Here is a 9,796-nt window from a genome sequence, read left to right as displayed (position 1 = left end):
TAAAGTTATCAGTTTTCTCCAAATTTAATGCATAAATTTAATGCAGTTACAACCATGATATCGATGCTATTATTTTTCTTTCGTAACTTTATGAAACTATTCCAGAGTTTTGATAGAAGAGTAAATAAGCAATAATGAAATTATGGGGGGAGAGAAGTAGGTATGATAGGGTGCAGAGGGTAAGAGGGTACTTGCCCCAGCCTATATTAACAGGTGTGTTAGAGCTACACTGGTCTTAACAGTGTGTGGCTGACATAGGAGGAGATGGACTAGACCAGAAACGGAGGACTGGCACCTCAATCAGTGTGGCGTAGCTGTGGCTTCAGACTTGCTTTAGAGATGAATCTTCAGGGTGGCTCTCTGGTCAGTAGTGGGGGGTGAATCTTGAAGGCTGAGGGAATATTAACTGTCTATATCAAATATATGCTGGGGAGGGGAGGTTAATTAACATAGCTATTATAGGGGCTCAAGTCCCCTAAGCCACCCTTTCTCTCCAACCCGGATGGAGAAATGACGATGTTTTACAAACAGATTAAACAATTAGAAAAAATACAGCTAATCCCTAGCTTAAGTATTAAACCAAATTCAATTCTGGACAGATTAACAATTGACATGTTAAGTAATGAAAACGTAAAAATGGTGGCATGAGTCATTTTTGGAAAAAAAATGTTGAGGGTGGAGAAGGCCTTTGCAAGCATGAAAGCAAAAGGAGAACGTGGTCAAATGCCAAGGATGAGTGTACCAGTGAGGCCACAACAGCGTTGTTTCCAATGGAAAGAAAGCAATGGGAATTGGAATCAGAAAGAAGTGGGAAATCGGGAAGCTTTGGTTCAGTCATACGCTTTGTCAATGCAAGGGATGCCCGCAAAGTCATGAGATCTTGTCAAGGGGAAAAAGCAGTGGAAGAAAGCACACAGAGGGATAAATCCCAAATACTAAAATGATTCTCACCAGGCGGTGGGATTATAGGTGATTTTTAACTTTCTATTTTATACACGTATGTTTGCCTTAACGTTTTTATAATGTGCATACTATGACTTGTATAATCAGATAAAAACCAAAGTAAATTAACAAAAATCTTTACATTGCATACACCAAATGATGTAAATTTGGATTTATAGAGTGAAAAACAGGACGACGATATATACAAAGTTTAATAATGGCTTTGTCTGTGAGTGGTTCTTTCTAAAATTGCCGCAATGGGAGCATATTATTTTTATAATCAGAACTAAGAAAAATATGTACATTTCCTGGGCTAGATGGTAGGAAATGAGATGAGAGAGGCAAGAAGCCAGGGGTTGGGAAGGAGCCCAGAGTGGGGAGAGGCGGCCTCACCTGAACTTATCTTCTCCCACCGCTCCACACTGAGCTCCTGTCACCTCCTCGTGGCCTTAGTTCCACAAGGATCAGGTGACCGGCAGCACAAGACATGGAGCGCTGTGTTTGGAGGAGACAATTCCATACTGAAGCCAAGCGGTCGTGTAGCTTGAAACTGCGCCCTGAGGTGGGGAGGGGCATGGTGGAAGGTCCTATCTCTCACCACAACCAGGAAAGTGGATGAGAGACTCCTTTCATTTCCAGGAACCAATGGCCATGGGGACCTGGTGGAGAGGCGGTGCCGAGGTAGTTAATCAAATGTGACCAGCTAGATGAACTACATTCCCCGAGCAGCAGTCCAACGTGGACTAGCCTCTGGAAATCATAAAGCCTGTTTTAGGGCTTACAGGCTTTTTTTTTTTAAAACCAAAACATTATTTAAAGAAAGGCCACCTCCCCAATATTCCTGATGACTCAGAGGACAATGGTGACAGTGCCGTCAGCAAGTCTCAGTCAAAAGGTGATTCAGGAGAGCTGGCCTCAGAAGCAAGTTTACTTTAATTAATTTTACTTATATTTTCCTTTTTCTGTAAACACCAGAGAGATCTATGATAAAAATAAATGTCTGATGACGTCTAAAATAGCTCTCTCAGTAAGTACAAAATAAAAATTGTGTGTGCTAAGAAAGCATTGTATCGTGTCCTAATGGGCGGCATGGCTTAATTGCTAGCTCGTGCAATTGGTGTCATCTTAGATTTGATGGAATATGGTCTATATTGTGCTTATTTACTAATGCGCTGTCTTCCCTCGCTGTAACGTCCGTGAAGGTGAGGCCTTTAGTTGACTTGGGTCACTGCTGTGCCCTCAGCCTCCAGAACATACCTGTGCATAGTGAGTGCCCAATAAACATTTTCCGTAAACTTTGAACAGAGAATTCCAGGCAGAGTGTACAAGAGGTGCAAACATCCTGAGGCAGGAACAGGCTCCTGGTGCTCCTAGAATAGCAAAGAGGCCACTGTGGCTTGAGCAGCGTGTGGTCTGACCACCACAGTTGTCATTCGACCTCTAGGATCCTTCATCAGCGTCCTCTTCCCTAACGTGTCTACTGAAGACAAGAGGCTGGTGGCTCGTGGCACCTCTGATTCCTGGTGAACATTCCTATCAAGTTAGTGGCTCCAGGAGGCTCAATCCCTTCTGAAAACATGATTCTGGCTCCCCAGCCCCAATCATCAGAGGCAGGGACAAGGAATGTATTTGGACTTGAATTTGGAGCCCTCAAGCATGGTTGTCGCAACTTGTGTGATCATGGTATCCAGAGAGGAAAGGCGTGTGCTTGCTGGGAACCATGATTGCAGTCACCATGCCCACAGTGTCCAGGAGAGGGCAGCAGGGAAAGTGAAGTGCACGGGGGCTGAGGGCCTTGGGAGCTTATCTGCTTAAGCATCTTTTCCTGACTTAGGCTGTGTGTGTGTGTGTGTGTATGTCGGGACAAAAGGAGCGTGTGGGTATGATGAGCTATATAATGGCCACCCAGCCCTGGCTTTGGTTCCTCAGCCCTAGACAACCTGGCTAGCCCAGATAACCCTGTTCAGACCCCTCAGGAGCCCTGTCCCAGTCTTGAGATGCTTTTGCTGGCTCCTAGGCTTTCTGAGGACCTCACGTGCTGGCTCATGTTACAGTCCATCCTCTGGGAGTCCTCTGCTGGGGTGTATGTGTGTGAGAAAGGGGGAGGGCACTTGCCGAGCAGAAAGTCAAGATCAGAGCAGTGTTTCTGAAAGTGTGGCTCACCCGGGCCCCACATGCACATCACAGAGCCACCAGCACGCTGGATATTGGGTAAGCACGCAGACCTCGGGGTCCCCATCAGGCCTATTGTTTCTGTATGGGATACAGAGCAAGCCATGAGAATTGCCATGATTAAAAAGCATCCCAGAGGATTCTTGTGCATCATAGTCTTTGAGAAATACTGGTCTGGGGTTCTTCTACCCCTAGTCAGGGCAGATGGCCAAAGGGAAAATGATTGGTCAGTGAAAGGGAGGAAATTCCACTACCAGGGCAGGAGTGCCAGGGACCTCTCAGCCACTGAGGGATATTTTCTTCCTCTTTACAGAAGGACCGACCTCTAATCTCAGGCAGCTCCTCAGCTGTCCTCAAGCCCCCAGGACCCGCAGACCCTGGCTCCCCAAGGAACACTCTGGGCCACATGGCGGGGAGTTCTCAGAGGCAGTGCGACACCAGCTGCTCTGATCCCCCTAGACCTGCAAGCTCAAGGTCAACAGCCTCTCTTCTTGTCCCACTTCCCCTGCCAGAGTTTGTCAGAAGAGCATCAGGACTTGCTGGGACCGTTCCAAAGCCCAGGGTGAGGGTAGTGCTGGTAAAGGTAGCAGATTTCCAGGCTGGATGAAAGAAATCAACCCAGAAGCACCCACTGTGCCAGGCCATTCGCCCAAGACTAGTGTAATTTTGTACTTAACGTTGATTGAGACCCCTTGAACCAGGTGCTGTGCTAAAGTCCTGGCTTGCCCTGTCTCGTTCAGTCTTCACATGGATTTTTGAAACTGAGATCTATTATTATTCCCATTTTTCATATGAGAAACCTGAGGCCTGGAGAGGTAAATTCACTTGCCCAAGGCACCCAGTTAGCAAATAGAAAGGCTGACTTTGAACCTAGATGGTCTGACTCCAGCGCTTGTGCTCCTAGCCAGAAATGGTGGAAGACATGGGGATGCAGGAAGCTTAGAGATGTGTTGTGCGATCAAGGATGAGGTTGTGAGAAGATGCAAGATGAAGTGAGGGGCAGGCAGGGGTACTGAAGGGGATGTAAGTGGTCTAGAATAGGAGCTAGAGTAGGAGCTGGGAGAGGAGGAAGGGAGGGACAGCAGATGGAGTCCAGTCTGAGTGGGAGGATGGGTAGTATTGGAGTGGAGCTCAGGAGCAGATCATGAACCAGCTGACGGTTGGGGAATAGATGAGGGATGTCATCGGGGGCTGTTCTGAGGTCAAGGCCAGGAAGAAGGTGAAGGTCAGTGCTGGGGTTGGAGTGGGGAGACTCTGGGGGAGTGATTGAAGCTCTCTATTGCCACCATGAACTGGCCTGGGGTGAGAACCCCACCAGGCTGGGCTTAGAATCAGTATGAGGTAACAGTCAGTGTTCCTGTCCCCCTTCCCAGCTTTGCACCTCTACCAACTGCCTTGTTAGGTCTTCTCCATGTTTGCTAATTTATTGTCTCTCTCCTCCAACAAGAAAGGAAGCAGGGCAGAAACTTGGTCCATTTGATTCACCTTTATGTCACCAGCAGAAGGCAGAGTGCCTGGAACATAGCAGGTACTCAGTAAATGCTCAGGGAAGGGATGACGGATTAGCACATGGGGTGTGGCTCTCGCTAGCGTGTAGGTTCAGGAGAGGTGACCTCCAGGACAAGTGAGTTTGAAGGAGGCGTGAGGCTCTGGGAAGAAGTGAAGCTCACAATGAGGTGCCCCTCAGGTTCACAGAGTCCAAGGAATGGAGTGAGGGGTCGGGGAGGAGGTAAGGCTCCAAAGGCTCTGGTACAAGAGCTGCTTAAATATGTGCCTTCTCAGTGACTTCAACATCCACGTAGATGATTCCACTCCTTGGTCTCTCAGTCCATTGACCGATTCTCCACCAATGCTTTTCCCCTTCTCCCTACGTACCGCAGCCACTTACTCCTCTGGTCATATCCTAATACCTTGCCTTATCTGTCACCATCACCCCTGCATAATCACCATTACATCCTGCTTTCCGAAAGTCAGCTCATTCCTTTTAGTACTACAAGAACTCCAACAATCCTCCAACTCCAACCACCCACAGGACCCTTCAACCAGTCCCACTGTTTTTTTGTTTCTTTTCACTGTCTTTCACCAGACCTTGACTCTATCTTTACCTTCCCTAATTACACAGCCCCAAATCCACGATCAATCATCATCATTTCTCTCTAGAGTCCACATGAAACTCCTATGTCCCACTGCCATTTCTTTGTACTCAGCTAGCAAAACTCAGCCCTGATAAAATCCAACTTTCCACCTACTCTGGGTCTGCATCCGCGATGTTGAACGTGGCTGGAGAAAACCATGCAGACATGCTGAGTAATTTCACTTTAAATTAATGGCCGTTAAACCTCAAGTGAGCCCTTAGCACAGCCCAGCAATCATGTTATATTTCCATAGAACATCCAACCTCTCTATCTCCCAGAAGACAATTTCAAGCCTTCTCTCCTCAAACTGCTGACACCCCTCTCCCACCCTCACTCCCAGCTGGTAGCCTGGCTTCCTGTTTCACTGAGAGAATAGGAACCATCAGAAGAGAGCTGCTCTGAGCTCCGCCATCACCTCTCCCACCTACCCACATCCGGGCATCTCTCTCCTGCATCATCAATTTTTCCCTCTTTACTGGCTCGTTAGCACACACACGTTACTGTGGTGTAGTCTCTCCCATATTAAAAAAAACGCTTTCATCTTGTCCCCACGTATCCCTACAACCACCACTCTCCCACTTCTCTGCTCTCCTTTACAGCACAACTCTTCAAGAGAACGGCCAGTCGTTACTCACTGGCATTTCTCTTTTCCCACTATGGCTTGAAAACATTCTCATCTGCCTTTGTGCCCCCATGTCTCCCTGGAAATTGCTCTTAAACATCACCAATAACCTCCATATTGCTAAGTACAATTCTTTGTCCTCCTCTTACTTGTCCAGACAATAGGACTTGAGGAGTTGATGACTCTCTCCTTCTTGATACACCTTCTTCAGTTGGCTTCACATTCTTCTGGTTTGCCCCTACCCCACTGATCACTCTTTCCCGGTCTCATTTGCTGGCTCCTTCTCAGCTACGACCCTTCTAAATGTTGGCCTGCCCAGGGTTTGGTTCTTGAGTTGCTTTTCTTTTTCTACAATCACTTGCTTGTTGATCTCATCCAATCTCATGACTTTGAATACGGATTAGACTCTAATTATTCTCCTATTATATCTCCAGCCCTGACCTTGCCCTTGAACTCCAGAGTCCTCTGTCCAACCTACTCCACTGCTGTCTTCCTTAATTCAGTTCATGTACCTCCATCCTTCTTGTTCCTCTGACCAAAATCCTGAGAGCTGTCCTTGACTCCTGGCTTTCTGTCATAGCCCAATACCAATCTGTCATCAAATTCTAGGGACTCTACCATCAGAATTGACCCAGAATCGGCCTACCTCTCACCACCTCCACTGCGTCACCACTGTCTCTCACCTGGATTACTTCAATAGTCCCTAAATAGTCTCCCTGCTTCCGTACTTGTCTGTTCACCTCACTCGAACAGTCCAAGTCATTACAAAGGCTTTAAGGCCCTGCATGATCGTTCACCACCCCCATCGTGGCCTCTCTGGCTTCATCCCCTACCATCTTCCTCTCTCACTTGCCCCACTTCAGCACATTGGCCTCTTGGTTGACACGAGGACATGCAAAAGCTGTGGCATCAGGGCGGAGAGTGTTTACATGCAGTGGGCAGGGAAGACCCCACAGAGAAGATGGCATTTGAGCCAAGACCCTTCTGTATTTCATTTTCATCATCACCCAACATCCTGTATCTTTGACTTCTTTGCTTTTTTGTCTAACCTCCACGAGGGTAGGAATTGTTTGTTTTGTCGGCTTCTGTAATCCCAGGTCCTAGAACAGTACCTGGCACATAGTAGCACTGAACAAATACCTGATGTCTTAGTGTGGCTGCCACAACAGAGTCCCACAGGCTGGGTGGCTTAAAGAAGAGACATTTATTTTCTCACAGATCTGAAGGCCGGAAGTCTGAGGTCAAGGTGTCATCAGGGTTGGTTTATTCAGAGGCCTTACTTCTTGGCTTGTCGATGGCCGCCTTCTCCCTGTGTCCTCACATGCTCTCCCTCTGTGTATGTCTGTGTCCTAATCATCTCTTCTTATAAGGACACCAGTCAGATTGGAGTAGGATCCACACGAATGACGTCACTTTACCTTAATTACCTCTGTAAGGTTCCTGTCTCCAAATATGGACACATTCTGAGGGGATTAGAACTTCAACATATGAGTTTGGGGGGATGCAACTCAGTCCAGAATACTTGCTTGATTTGTTGATCAGTGTACAGAGATGGATTAAGACTCTTCTGGAGTAAGGACCAGTGTTCAGACTCAGGAATGGGGTGAAGGTCAGTGAGGACATAAGAGGATGGGGGTCAACAGGGCTTATAGGAGGGTTCAATCCTGGGCTGGACGATGGTAGGGTAGAGAGTGAGGCGCCAGGATTGAATGAGGCTGGAAGAGGGTACTTCTCTCAGTCAAAGGGAGAGGCCACGTGGAGGAATTTGATGGAGTCAGTGCACTTGAGGGGTGAGGACAGGAGAGACTGGCCAATGTCGGCAGAAAGCAGGAAGGGAGGAGTCAAAGAGTTGCAGCCTTCCCCAGCCAGTCCTTGGGAGTGCCTGTAGCCATCTTGAGGGGTGGCAGAAAACCCTCTAAGGGAGCCAAAATCTGGAGGAAGCCAGGACTCAGGCTCCCCACAGGGAGGATTCAGGGGCCAGAGCTGCTGGTGGTGTTGGGAACAATATATTGGTGGTAAGTTGAAGGCTGACCGCCACTCCAGCTTCTCATAGAAGCCCAGCCTCTCCTGCCTCAGCTCTGCAAGCGTCTACTAAGCCTGCTGTGGACGAGGCTCTCTGTTGGATGCTAGGGACACTCGAAGAGGCAAGGTCCCCGGCCTCGAGATAGAAGAGGCAAGCGTGCAACACAAGTGAGAAACCAAATGAACACAACGCAGCTGGAGGCAGGCAAAACCCAGCATGCGTCACGCTCATACTTAAGCACCAGGAACACTTGACGTGACTGTCCCATTTGCGCTCTTCCTCGCCGTTTGAGGCAGGTACTATTATCATCACTCCTATTTGACAGATGAGGAAACTGAGATGCAGACAGGTTAAGTCACTTGCTGAGTATCAGAGAGCTGATCTGGGGTACCGCCAAGAGTTGAAGCAGGCAGTGTGCTGCAGAGGCACTGCTATTGTTCCTTCCTGCCCTTGGCATCCACAGAAGCCCGCACGTTTATAGTCTCTGCCGACAGAGAGCTGAGAATAGAACAGTCAACACAGGTGGGGGTGGAGAATCCCACAAGACCTCAAGAGTAGAGATGACATCTGAGATGTCATTTGGGAAGAATGAATACAAACGCACAGAGGCTGACGGTGGGAGGAAAGGCATCCTGGGCAGAGAGGGAACTAGAATTAGACTGGCTTTGCTGGAGCCAGAAGCTTAGCTGGGGATGCCAGAAGGCGGTGGAAGCCATGGACCCTCACCTCACCCTGAAAGCTACATAAAGTCATCTGTGAACACAGCGGATGTTAAGATCAGGATGGGACACGGTGGTGGACTAGGAGACCCAGGAAGTCAGTTCCTGAAGAGCCTCAGACCATTTCCCCCACCAATTAGGGCCCAGGATCTCACCCTCTGATCTGAGGGTGCTTTGAAAAGATACATAGCCCTTTGGGCCCCAAAGGAGCTCCATTCTCAATCCCAGGTGAACTTGATTTTTTCTGTGGAAGCCCACCCCACAGGCCAGGGGTCCGGCCCTGCTGCCTTCTTCATTGGGGAGGGTTCAGATGGTCTGTGCTGGGCAAAGAAGGCTCCTGCCGCCTTGGAAGAGCAAGTAAGCCAGGGGAGGACTCTGCGAACAGGAGGCAGGGGTGGAGAGGAAAGCACCACTGGGAGTGGGGAAAGGGGAGGAAGATGGGGAGCTGGGCCCTGGCCAAGGCTGCTTTCTGCCAGCCCAGAGCTGAACTGGAAGCTGCTGGGGTGATGGAAGCTTTCCCTCCCTATTTTCACCAAACCAAGGGTGGTGGGCAAGTTGCTATTTCTCTGCCTGGAATGGGGGGTGGAGGTAGTTCAGGTGACGCCTTCCAGGCTCATTCTGCCCCAAAACACCAAATTAGGGGGGTGGGCTTGTCAACTCCCATGCTGGGCTGGGCTCCAGAAGCGCAGAGAACAAAAAGAGCCCCGAAAACCCAGCAGGCCGCACAGGGCCCCTCGTGGGAGGCTTTGGCAGACCGAGACCCTGAGCTCCCCTGGAACCGTCCTGCCCTCTCTTAGCAGTCCACCTCTTCCCGCGGTTCTCCCACGACTAGTGTCATCCTTCTGCTACCAGCGTCTTGTCCTGTCATGCTGAACCTCCCACATCGCGGCCTCCTGAGGGCCCCACCCCCACCCAGCGCTCCCCTTGCAGGCCCAGAAGATTCCATCCTCTCCCATTTCTACGCGTCAAGAGTTTCCCAAGCCCATTTCTTCCACTACTTCGCTGCAGCCCCGCGAGGGCGGCAGGATGCTCCCCATTTCCCAGATTTGACCAGAGAAAAGACTGCCGTCCTGGGACAGGGTCGGGGGGAGGTAAGTGACGAAGCCAAGGTCACCCAGTCATTGGCTGAACGCGGCCTCGACCCGGCCCTTCTTCTGCAGGCCCGCTGGCACGCTGACGAGGA

This window comes from Delphinus delphis, chromosome X (genome assembly GCF_949987515.2).
Source record: "Delphinus delphis chromosome X, mDelDel1.2, whole genome shotgun sequence".
Taxonomy (NCBI): Eukaryota; Metazoa; Chordata; class Mammalia; order Artiodactyla; family Delphinidae; genus Delphinus; species Delphinus delphis.
Note: the sequence above shows the minus strand (reverse complement) of the source record.